The following is a 13,711-nucleotide window of genomic DNA, read 5'->3' on the forward strand; positions in this document are numbered from 1 at the left end:
ATTTCTCTGGCAGCCTCTATTTGTTAGGGAGCTTGACACTTCACATAAAAATGACTCAACTTGATGAAGAACAATGCAGTTTTAGCAATGCAGTGATTTTAAATCAGTCATTACACCACGCCCTGGAAGAATTGCAAAGCAGTTGGTTAAATGATATATAGGACGCAGAGATGGCTGGCTGCGTTAAGTGTACCAAAAATAGAAGGGGATTTGGTGTGCGGCTCCTTCCCCGGCTCTCCTCTGAAATGGCAAGAGTTTGTTGAAAAATCAGTGCATGTCATGTTCTCCTATTAAATCCAGTGTAAATGTTACATGAGGCTAACCCGGCAGGGGGAAGAGAATGCTTGGAGCCTAAGGCGGATGTCACAGTTTGGGGTTTGAGAGAACTTTCTGGCTGTCGTTCAGCGTGCACACCTCGGTGAGCCCAAGAAGCTAACAATACTTGCCTTTTTTTTCTATCCTAGAGGATGAGCTATATTTAGGCACTGTGGGCATCTCAATCGGGACAACTCCATGCGTGTTAGCTGTGGCTCTTTAAAAAAAAAAATCTCTTTTTCCAGCTTGGAGGCTTAAAAAAAAAAGTTGGAACCCTGCAGCCCATTTTGTTCCAAAAGAAATTGAGGGTGGCATTTGATTGTTTGTCACAAAGGTCAGCAGATATAAGAGAAAAATTAATGTCCACTAAGACTAGCTCTGTTTTTCTTTTTATGGTCATCAAGACACTTGACAAACCAAGTGATTAATATTGGCGCTTAATATGTGCTTTGGAACTATTCCCTGAAATGGTATAGAGATCTTCAAGGCACATGGGTCTGTGCAACATAACTCTGACGTATAGAATGTTCCACAAGAAACTCACTGTATATTTTTTATACATATTTTAACATGTATTTTTGCATATCATATGTTGAAATAAAGTCAATATGGGTTCATAGATTTAAAGCAGCCAAGTATCTTGGAGGTCACTTAATCTAACCTCCTCATTTTACAGATTGAAAAACAGAGGCCTAAAGAGGTCAAGTGACTTGTCAAAGGTCACTTGGGTTAATAAATGGCAGGTGCAGGATTTGAATTCAGCTTCTACTTCCTTTATTCTCCAAAGCTTCCCATAAAGTGTGCTTCCTTGTTTAAAAATGCATAACGACTTAGGGTGTTATTACTATCATGCAAGGTAGAATGTGCATGGGTCACTTCCTACAACCCCAAAGTCTAAGCTGGCAATGAGTAAATTTCAGTGTTAAGAGCTGCTACCCTTTTGTACATGTAAATCCTAAAGAGTTAACTTACATTTGTTCCAGTAGGCATAGGAATGTGACATTACCAAGACCTCATGGATGATTGCTAGTATTCACGCTATCCTGTAAATTGTCCGTAAGTGCCACATCAACTGAATAGACCATTTTGACCGAGTTGACCAGTATTTATTCTGTTGTCATAGAATCATAGAATGTTAGAGTTGGAAGTGAATTTAGAACAGAATGTTATGACTCTGGGGGACCTTAGAGCATAGACTATAGAATATTGGAATTGAAACAGGCTTTAGAGCATACAATATGGAATGTTAAACCAGAAAGGGCATCAGAAGACAACACAAAATGTTAGAAATGGAGGGGGCCTGAGAGACCATTTAGTCTGTACCCTCTCATTTTACAGAATAGGAAACTGAGGTTCAGAAAGAGGATGTGATTTGCCAGTAGTCATATGCTGGTAGATCCAAGACTAGAATGTGTTATCTCCTAACCTCATAAACACAACCATAGAGGGTACAGAACTTCCCAAGTAGACATCTGAATTTCTTTTATATATATGGAAGCCCTTTCAGAATCCCCCAGAGGGGCAGATGTGATTACATTAGGTGGGTCTGTACAGCATAGAGGTATAAGACATTACACACTTCTATTCCCTTCCTCCTTCACCTACAAGCTGAATAAGAATTCCTTGGTCCCTGGACCATCCCAATGGACTTGTCTTTGGTTTGTGCCATGTAATAGGCACCATTGCAGTAGCAGCCACCTCTCCTGCTCCCTCAGAGACACTGAGCTGCTTCTCAAGGAATGCGCTTCATTATTTCCGTGAATTGGTGAATTTTCTGCTGCTCCTGCTTTGGGAAAAGAAGCAGGCCTGGCTCACCTGGTGATTTGTGTTCATTTTCTGCTGTCATATTTGTTGTTTGAGAGAATTTGAGCTTCTCTATATAAAAAAAGAATTTAATTTCATCCTTGCTTATTTAGAAAGCCCCACACATCAGTCAGAGAGCTGAGAATCCTGCATCCAGTCAGAACTGCAAAGTGAACAGAGGGTGGAGAATGCATTTGAACAGTACTATATATTTGTCCAAGTCCCTTCATATCCATTAACCCCTTTGCTCCTAGCATCCAGCTTTCCTGACTCAATCCCTTTCTCTTTCCACTACACTATGCTATTCAGTTTAATTCGTCAAATTCAACAGACATTTTAAAAACACCAACTCTGGGCAAAGTACTGGGTTTTAGGGACACAAAATAAAGAAGATACAGTCACTACCCACAGGAAGACTATAGTCTAGAAATCAGTTAATGAAGTAATCATGTATCTTCTGTGTTCCTACTCTTGGCTGATTCCTGCATTGGGCATGGGGATGGAAAAAATACAAAGATACACAGAATATATAGTCCATAGCCTCAAAAGACTTAAAGTCTAGTTAAGGAGATCAGACACGTGCATGAAAAGAGAACTCAGACTACAAGGGAATATATGAAGAAAAGAATGAGTAACACAAATGATAAATACAGAGGTGGAAAGAGCACTGAGCTTGGGTGAAGGGAGTAAGTTTGGAATCGAATGTTGCCTTTACCATTTACTAGCTATGAGAATTGGGGCAAGTAACTCCCCCTCTCTGATCCTTAATTTCTTCATCTATTAAATGCGGAATTTGAACTAAATGGTCCCTAAGGTCATTTCTAGATGTGGATCAGATCCAGTAATCCTATGGAGAATTTTAGAACGGGGACAGCTCACTTCTAGGTGATGTCGTAAGGGAAGGTTTCATGGTCAAGGTTGTATCTAACCTGAGAATAAAGAAAGCAAATGATACATTCGCTGGATTTCTGTTCCTTGCATACAACACTTAATTTCCCCATCTCTGTGCCCTAACATTGGCTGTACCTCTGCCTGGAATGTTCCTCCTCCTCCCCTTCACCTTTTAAAATCACACATTTCCTTCAAGGCTCAGCTCAAATGCTACCTTCTTAAGGAGGTCTTTCCCTGCCCCTTCTGCCACTAGTCTTGGCTTCTAAGAACACCTTCCATCTACTTGGTATGCATCTTTTATATACCTATTTATTTACTTACTGTTTTTTCCCATTACGATATAAGCTTCTTGAAGGCATTGACTATTTTTTGCCTTTCTTTGTAATTTCAGCACTTTGCACAGTGTCTGACACATAGTAAACACTTAAATATTGTTAATTGACTGAAATTTGAACAGAATCATCCAAGGATGCTGGCCAGCAAATCCATGTGTGCTCTAGGCTGAGTATTAAAGGACATAGTAAATGGGAAAGAAAAACAAACCATTGTCCCTGACCTTGAAGAGTGGGAAGTTAAACTAGGAGGAAGAAAGGAATCATAGGAAGAAGGCAAAGTAAGAGGTACTCCAGCAACAGCTCAGAGCTCCAAAATGCAGAAAACTCAACAATGATAAAAGGAAAAGTGAAAACAACAATAACATAACAAGGTAATTCTTATTAAAAAAAAATAATAGCTAAAGACCAACATGTCATCTGTCCCTGATAACACAATGCACATTGCTCCTTGCCACGCCCACCTATAAAGGCCCACTTTGTCCAGTGGGGCTCCATAACTCACATTCTTGGTACAATTTTATGCCCCATCCTCTAGTATTAATTCCTTGGCAATATCACAAGGAAAAACCAACTATCAAGTAAATCTGAGGTCCATAATCAGATCTGCCTCAACGGTGGAGAAGAAAAAGGGGTAACTATAATGTGGAACCTTGGGGACCAGAAAATGAAGGGGGAAGTGGAGCCTTGATTATCCCTAATATAGCACAGTAGGAAACAGACAGTAGAAGGACCAAGACAAGTGGGGAATAAATTGAAGTGCTTCCAAGGGCCCCTCTCAGCAGTGTCCTGAGGACCTTCCCTGATCTACTTCATGGCCAACCCCTAAAGGTCAGTCTAGAAACTGAAGAAAGTGGGTGGAAAAACTGAAAGAAGCCCCAAAAAAAAGCTAGACTAGTATAGCTAGTACTCTCTCATCTCACTACACCAGAACTAAGTTGTCTGTATCTCTGTCTCAGAGTTCTAGGGGTACCTTGAGGAGTTGAAGTGTATCAATGCAATTGGCTTAAACTCCCATTCCAGACATGCCACCCCCAACTGTTAACCCAAGGGATTAGTAACCTAGTTCCATTTAACCAATTAACATAGCTTAGAATTTACAAAGGAATGTTTACTTAAAAGAAATTACAGCAGCAGGAGTAAAAACATTTGTGTACACCTCAGTGTTTTAAGGGGCACATGCTTCCCTATATCGTCTAGTCTGAGAAGAGTGAACACAGATTTGACATAATTTCTATATAGCATGAGTCCCACCAAGTTCAGGTATAAATGTTACATTGCTACCTGGTGAGCTCTAGTCTCACTTCTGAATTGAGTTTTGACATTATTCCTTCCTCTTTGGATCATTAATGCTAGACTGGCTGCAAAACCTGGCATGGATTCAACTCCCTGACTACAAGATGTCTGCCTTTCCTGATTTTCCAAAGCTCACAAGCTTCCAACTTTCTACCCCTAAAATGAAAGAATAAAGAATAGAATGGAGAACAAATGCCCATATTCATGGAGTCCCATGCTGGCCTTGGAGGGATAGGATCTAAGGCTTCTCACCTCACAGCATTGTTGGTCCCAGATGTCATCAGTGAAATAGTCAAATCAAGAAAGAAAGAGGTTGAAGTTGAGATCAAATGAAGTCTTTTGAATGTTCCCTCTACCCTACTCCAGTTCCAGCTCTATGACTGTGGCCAATCAAAGAAGCTGCCATTCACCACAACGTTAGCAGATTGGAAACAGAGACTATCTAAGAGTGCTCCAATATCTTTCTAAGGTGTTTCCATTACCAGTCATTAGGACTCTTCCAGAAGCAGGTTCTCTAGACTCTTCCATGTGGGAAATTTGCATCACTGGCAATCTGCATGTGCTCATATGGCCTGAGCTCATTGGTCAATCCCCTGTTATACCGGTAATAGTAGAGAATAGACCATAATAGAATTGTCATTTAGACTCGCCCTGTTGCATGAACCAAATAGTCACACTCTCCCTCTGAGGGAAATAGACCTCATCTAACCCAGATGGTCTAAAAGAATAGAAAGCAAGGACTTGGGCAGGGGGACCAAAAGTATTAGGGGAGGATTGGTAAGAAGAAGCCCTTTTGTAGCCAGAATACCATAGAAAAGTCAGCAGAGTGATTGATGAATGAATAAATGCAAAGGTATCAATTAAGTGCTTACTATGAGCAAATCACTGTGCCTTAGTACTGGGAATCCAAATTTAAAAATTCAACAATCCTTGCTTTCAAGGAGCTCACATTCTAATTGGGGAGATGATACATATAGAAGATATTAGCTGCAAATCAGATGGAAAGGTGCCTTGGTCCTTAGAATTCAGCAGCCAAGCATAGAGTAATGCATCTTCTTTAATGTAATTTCTGCTGATGAAATCCTATCTCTTTCTGATTTTGAATCATTTGACAATGTCAAGGACTTTGGTACCAAGCAAGAACTTTCTTTTCTGTGATTTCAGTGGCTCAGCTATAGCACCTTCAGAAGTGGTGCCAGGGTACACCTGCCAATTGGTAGTAGTTGGTTAACAGTTGGTGCTGGTGGTGGTGGAGAAGGTGGCCTCTTCCATATAGTAATTGCTCATCTAGCATATGGCTTCAGAGCCCAAGACCGACACAGAGACGAAGGGAAGGAGCTGCCATTTCTAAGGTTCTTGGGTTCAAGGTTCTGGACTATCTACATTGGGGTGGTAGTAGTTTAACTTACCTAGCCAGTGCCAATTTTTGCTGCTGCTTCTTCTTGGTAACTTGCTGCTTCAGCTAGAAAAGGTAGATAAGATCACAGAAAAGTTTTCTGGAAGGAGAAATAAGTGGACATTCAAAGAAAAGATCCATATCAATGGCCAACTACTTATTAACAAGGGAAACAGTAAAAATGCCTTGGGGAAAGTAAAAGATACCATAAAAAATTTTGCAAGACTCCTTAAAAGGACAATGGAAGAACTCCAATGACCAAGAAGAACAATTGAATGGTTAATTGAAAATATCAAAGAAATAGGGTTAGAAATTAGAGCTCTTGATGAAGGAATCAGCAAGTCTAACTAGTGAATTCAGAACAAAAAACATCCTCCATAATAGTGTATTCTCTGAAAAATAATGGCAAAAAACTAATAACAAGTTTAGAAGAGCATGAGTGTTCCCATAAAACAAGGATAACAAACTTGAAAATAGGATGCAAAGAGATAACCTAAGTGTAATACATATTTAAGAATTTACTAGCATCTTGGAATTTTTAGTGCAGAAGGACCAACATTCCCTCTCAGACTCAATGCTGACTTCTGACTTTTGAGATCTTTAAGGTTGAAGGCAAACTGGAGCTTTGTGCCTATGTAGTCTGTGAGAGAGAAAGAGACTTGAGATGAAGGAACGGGGACCTCAAGTACTGAGACAGAAAGAAATAGTAACTCAAGGGTAACAAATGAAAGGGAAAAGAAAAAGTAGGACTGAGTTTTTGCAGGAAAGGGAGAGATTAAGGAAGGCCATCAGCCCCTACAGACAACTCAAAGCAGAAGATGGGCTGAAGCTACCAGTGGTATTCATCTTTTTAAGGATTAAGGAAAATACCCAGCCCAAAAAGTCTGTTCTTCCCCCACAACTTTCCTTCCCCATACTCGTCCATTAGTAGATGCTGTACCATACGCTTTACTTACTTTTTTAACCAAACATTTCTGATAACCCACATTTTGCCTTAATCATGTTAACTAAAGCTATATATTAGTGTAACTTAGGGAAGGAACCAAAGGTCTACTTAAATGTCAGGAATTTTCCCAATTGAAGGCTCTGAATGATTGTGGTTGTAGTCTTAAGTAGTTGTTTGTATTAAACTTCACAAACAACAGAGTAGGAGACCACATGTGCCTGAGGACATTATATTGCCTCTAAGCCAAAAAAAAAAAAGGAGTTAATTGTTATAACAGAATGTGACTGATTAAATCCAGAGACAAAGAGGATAGGGGAGTCTGGAGTATGAGGAGTAACCTCACAGAAACACTTGAAACCACCAGTGTTACATAATGATTATAGGTATACCCTCCAAAAAAATGAAAAGAAAACCAAGAGGGATGAGAAACTGTCAAAAATGAAATTCTTAAGACATGAACACTTCTGATGAAACGGAAAAGGGAAAGTGCACTACAACAACCAAAACAAATACACAGGGATCTTATTAACAAATGTTGACTTTTTATAGATACACACAAGAGAAGGAAGTGAGGGCAGATGGTAGAACATGAATCCAAAAGCTTCGTGCAGCCTTGTGAGAAGAGTGTCAGGATTGCTAAACCTCAAAATGAGATGAAGCCATCCCAGAAAACAAGGGGCAACAAAAAGGGATTTTGAGGGGGAAGGGGCTGCAGAAGGGAGAAGATGCACTGGTGGCATCCATGGAACAATGATCACTGATGACAGAGAGAAGGTAGAGCTGCCCAGTTCTAACTTTGCTTCTCTTTTCTCTACCTAAGAGGGAAGAAGTAGAAGGTGGAAGGGAATAGACATTTAGATAGCACCAAATTTATATATATCAAGTATTGTATTAAGTGCTTTTCAGACATTACCTCATTTGATCTTCATAATTACCCTGTGAGGTAGATGCTGTTATTATCCCCATTTTACAGTTGTGGAAACTGAGGCAAAGAGAGGTTAAGTGACTTACCTTAGGCCCTTTCATCATTCCTCATATGGCATGAACTCAAGGGCCTTCAATATCCTTGTTGACCTCTCCTGGATGCTTTCCAGCATAGCTGTATCCTTTCTGAAAGACTAAAGACGTGATTACTGTACTCCTCCATTGTCAGACCACATCTGGAGTATTGCATTCATATGCAATATGACCTGAAAGCCAGAGCTTTCAAGACAGAATAGCATGAAGGGCTAAAGACTGAGCTCCAGTAGTAGTAACTCAGTGACAAGTACTTTCATTCCCAGACCCATTCATTCATTGGGATCTCTCAGGGGGGAAAGAAAACATATTAAGTCAGATAGGGCAGCTAGGTAGCACAGTGGATAGAGCTCTGGCCTTGGAGTCAAGAGGACCCGAGTTCAGATCAGACACTTGACACTCAGACGCTAGCTGTGTGACTCTAGGCAAGTCACTTAACCCCAATTACCTCACCAAAAAAAAAAAAGTCAAATAGCCCATATGTCATTTCAGTAGAAGAAATGAGGAGATAGGATGATTTTTCCATAGGGACAGTTTTAACTGAGGTAACTATAAAAAGGCAAAGAGATGGTCTCTAGCTCTCCTGAAAATCAGTGGGACTAAGCCATATGCCACTTCCCGACCCTCCCCTTATTCCCTCCTTCTCCAATACTACTCTTAGTGAATCTGTAGTAGAATATCCTGTGATAGTCTCTGTCTCTGTCTCTGTCTCTGTCTCTCTCTGTCTCTGTCTCTGTCTCTCTCTCTCTCTCTCTCTCTCTCTCTCTCTCTCTCCTTTTAAAGCACATAGTAAATGCTTTTAAATGCTTATTAAATGATTACAAGATTGATTAGTGAACTGGACAATTGGGATCAGGGCAGGACAGCTACAAGTCACCAAGACTTCGCCACCGACAACCTCTGATTCTACAGTAGGAAGGGGACATTTTCACCTCAGGTTTCTCTGAGCTTCTGTGTCCTCTTTCAGGCAGTCTTTCTAATGCTAATTCCTCTGAATTCAATTATGTAGGCATCTATTAAGTGCTTATAGTGTTTAGAGTCATTTTGCTAGACAATGGAAGAAATATAAAGTTCAGAAAAGACAAGATTCCCACCCTTATGGACCTTAGTCTAGGAGGATGATGTGACACAGATATTCATCATTATAATTACAAAATCATACAATGTATTGTACCAGGTCTGTAAGAGAAAGATGGCATTTGTGTTGGACTTTTAAGTTTAGGTAAGAATAAACCAGGTCCACAAGAGGAGGGAGAGCAACAGGGGATATTGTATTTATAGAATCAATTCACCTTTGGATGCTGGTCAGAGAGTAGCTTCATATATGTTTATTGAGAAAAACGTGAAGTGGTTGGCTACCTGGCATGGTTTCTGATTTTAATAGCTGGCATGTGGTCCAGGCATATAACCAAGGCTCCTCTAACCTTAGGCCTCTGCCTTCAGTCTGTTCAGTGACTTCCTTTCTCCTCTCCCCCTTACACTTCCAAGGTGCATTGAAATCAAATGCTAATTCCTTCTACCCTTTTATTTAGAAAAACAGTGGAATGAATGGGGGAAGGGATGGGACCCTCCTTGTTCAATGAGATCTTGTTTTGAAGGGGGTGACCTATATTGAAACTATTAAGCTGCACTTCCTCTGGCTTGACTTTCACTCCAGCACATGGATAATTCTGTGACCTCACTGGGGTGGACTTTCAGCACTGTAGATCCACATTATCTCATCTTGTACAATGCTTGTCTAGATCTTTCTTTAAATCCTTCACATGAGAGCTCCCCAATGTATGTAAGACCTTTCTTTGGTTCTTTAAAAACTTTGTGAGCAGCAGGGCAACACTGAGGCAAGCCATCTGTCACTGCTCTTTTCAATCAATCTACAAGAATGCACTAAGCCCCTACTATGTGCCAGGCACTCTCTAATACTACAGATTGAATAAGAATTGTTGCATGAGGAGTTTTCTCACTGAAACTTCCCTATATTGATGAAATTATAAGTCCAAACCTATAAGTGTGTATATGGGTGTATATGCACAAACATATATATGGGGGGGGTGAATTTTATACGCACACATATATATATACACACATAGAATTTATTTTATATTTATAGCTTTAATATGTGTGCATATATTATATAATCTGATAGATTTTCTATAGGAAAATATTTATAACTACATATATGTATACATACATACATACATATACTCATATACTATTAAATAATACCATGAAACAAAATACAAAATGAATACTTAAAGTTTTAGCTCTTACTACTTTTCAGTCAGTAAACAGTTATTAAGCACATATTCTACTATGGGAGAAAATGTGAAAAAAAACGCAATTGTTCACAAGATAGATACAGTGTAAATGAAAGACAGTCTCAGAAGAAAGACACAAGCAGCAATTGGAAGGCAGTGTTAGGGGAGACTGGGAAAAGCTTCCTACAAAATGTGGGGATTTGAGGTGTCTTTAAGGAAGCCAGAAGGCAGATTTTCCCCCATGTAAATGTGTAATGTCCTCCACTTGTATGTTTGTTATCCTCCTTTTGATTCTCTGGTGCCTAGTAACCATAGAGAAGGGTTTCCTATTAGCTGGTCTGGGCTCAGTCTTAGAAGGCAGGTGGCCAATGAGTGCAAGTCTCCTAATAACCCCTTGGAGGATAGAAGCAGTTCCCTGCAAGAGGAAAACAGAACTGGCACTTAGTCCTCAAGAGGAAGGGAGCTCCTGATGCCTGCAGAGCACATCAGGAAGATAAGTGGTTTAATATGCAGGCCAGGGAATCGAGATGGGGGAGGGAGGGTGTGTAGAATGGTTGAGGATATCACACTTGGCTGTTGTTCAAAGGCATCTTTCCTTCCCTTATATCCTCCCTCAGCACCTTATAAATAGTTATGCTGGGGCCACTTTCCTTGATGGGAGCCCAAACAGAAAGCTAGAGTAGAAGGCAGCATTATGGGTGTATGTAGTGCAGGGGTAAGGAACCTGTGGCCTCAAGGGCCAAACATGTGGCCTCCCCACCGCTGATCTAGTGGGAAGAGCATTGTACTGGAAGCTGGAAGACTTAAGTCAAGAACTGGTTCTGCCTGGCTAACTTATTTTTCCACCTTAGGCAAATTATTTCTCTTCTCTGGGGCTTTCAAATGAAGGAGTTAGATTAAAGACAGCGTGGCATGGGGAAAATAGTGCTGACTTGGAGGACCTGAACTTAAATGTCAACTCATTTTTTTGTGAGACCTTTATCAAACCACCTAATCTCTCTGGGACTCAGTTTCCTCATCTGAAAAATGAGAGGGTTGTTCCGGATTGGGGGGTTTTTAACCTTATTTGTGTCATGGTACCCTTTGGCAGTCTGTTCATACCTATAAACCTTTTCTCAGGGTATTTTTTTTAAACTCATAATTGAAGAAGATGCTAAATTTCAGTTAGAGTTTGCTGAAAATAAAGATGTATATTTTCCACAGATTCTCCTTGGGAATCTATAGATCCCAGGTTAAAAACATCTGCACTAAATGATAACCAAACTTCTAGTTCTGATGTTTCATAATTCCATCTGGTCTGGCCTTGACTGTCCACAGAGTATGAAAATGCAAAAAACAAAACAAAACAAAACAAAATGATACTTCTATGAAATTGCAGTGTGAACTTTGTGCTATCTCTGGGAGTTTCTAATGAGAAAGGATTGAATGTCCTTCAGTCGAGCCAGCTTCTTTAAGGAAGAGTTAGAGGAACCTCTCGCCTGAGCCTGACACCTTGACCTGGATATAAGCTAACTTTCTTTCCAATTGACAGATTATTAGGGGAGGTACAGGGAAAGAAAGGAATGAAGTAGACTCATAATTTCCTATCTGGTTTCTGGAACAATATGAAAGGTTTTAGGCTTTACTCCCTACAGGACATAATGAAAAAATGAGTAGCAAAGGACATTGTTGCCTACGTGGTGTGGTTTAAGGTATGTCAGAAGAGTATTCCTGTTCTAAAAATATATCTCCACTTGTTTGTCATGGAGATTTGAAATTATACGCTTAAAGATTCATTTCTTTGGGTTAGCTGTTACCATCCCCCCCCCAGGTCCTCTTTTAAAATGCAAGGGACTCTTAGGAGAGGGCAATACATTAATTTACCAACACTATCATGGCACAGTGGAAAAGGTTCAATACCTAGTACTGGCCACCTATTCACTGGGTGCCTCTGATCACATCAACTTAAGTCATCTTAGATTTAGTTTCCTCTTCTGTTAAGTGGGGATAATAATTCTAGCTCTACCTCCTTACAGAGTTGTTCTGAATATCTGATGAGAAAGTAGATGTAAGCATACTTTGTAAACCAGAAAGCACTATACATATATAAAAGATTGGTATTATGGATTTATTTACCAGTCCCCTTCACTCTGTGACAAGAATAGTCAAATCAGCATGAAGTCACTGGGTGCCTAGTGATGGGGGAGGAGATGCTGTAAAACACAAATGAAGGAATCATGATGGAGCTTTCTCTCCATCAATATTTTGTCATAGCCTGGCTAGTTACTGGGAAAAGTCTTGGAAGAGGGCTGTGTGTGTGTGTGTGTGTGTGTGTGTGTGTGTGTGTGTCCCCCCAAAGAATAGCTGGTATTCTTAGGCAATATCATTCAGTAGACAGAACACTGGGTTTATATCTTAGATCCACTGTTTTCTAGCGCTGTGATTCTGAGTAAGTTAGTCAGGGATATGCAGAAATCAGCTCATAGAGACTTGGGAGAGCTGATTGTTAAATTTTCAGAGTGAGCATTAAATGGATATAAATAAGTGCTTGATTTATTGTTTTGTTGATTATCTAGACTTAAGAAAGTTAATAATTCAGATTGAGCTTAAAACTATGTGTGCATACTTTTTTTTATTTTTCTTAAGAGCCTGGTTGTTAAACATTTACCAGCATTTATCAGCACTGGTCACTGAATTCCTCAAGATGCAATTTCCTCATCTATAGAATGACAATAATAATGTTATAATATACATCTCATTAGATTATTGAGAGAATCAATTTTATTATTTTTATTTTTTAAAAAAATTTTATGTTATTCATTATTCTAATGAAACTCACCATCTTCTCCCAAACTGCCTTGCCCCTAAATACTCTGTTTCCTTTGATAGCACCACCTTCCTCCCAGACTTGTAACCTCAATTATCTTTGGCTCTTCCCCTCTCTATTACATTTGTCGCTGGACCCAGATGACTCCGGAGAAGAAAGTGAGGCTGGTGACTTTGCACAGCCCTCCCTCACTTAAATCCAATTCATTTGCAAGTCATTGCATCACCTTCCTGATGCCATGGTCCTCTTTGAAAACAAAGGGCAAACAAGAACAACACCCTTGTTGCTCAGACATATCTCTCAAATTCCACTGCAACCAATCTTATTCATTCCTTCATATCTTCTCACCTAGATGCTAGTAATGGCTTCCTAATTGTCATACTTTATCCCCTTTTCTAATACATTCTTCTCTCTATTCTAGGAAATATTTCTAGCATGCTGGTCTAGCATGCACAGCATGTCTCTTCTCTACTCAAAAGATTTCAGTGGTTCCCTACCCTCCAAAGCACAAATACCTTGTCCTGGGTTTCAAGATGCTCCACTATATGGCTCCACCCTATCTTTCCCATCTTATTTCTAACTACTGGTCTTCACTCTACTTTCCCACTAAACTGGTCTACTCTCCAATTATCATTTCTATTCCACTTTCTCCCA

This window comes from Phascolarctos cinereus, unplaced genomic scaffold (genome assembly GCF_003287225.1).
Source record: "Phascolarctos cinereus isolate Bilbo 61053 unplaced genomic scaffold, phaCin_HiC Scaffold_2;HRSCAF=192, whole genome shotgun sequence".
Classification (NCBI taxonomy): Eukaryota; Metazoa; Chordata; class Mammalia; order Diprotodontia; family Phascolarctidae; genus Phascolarctos; species Phascolarctos cinereus.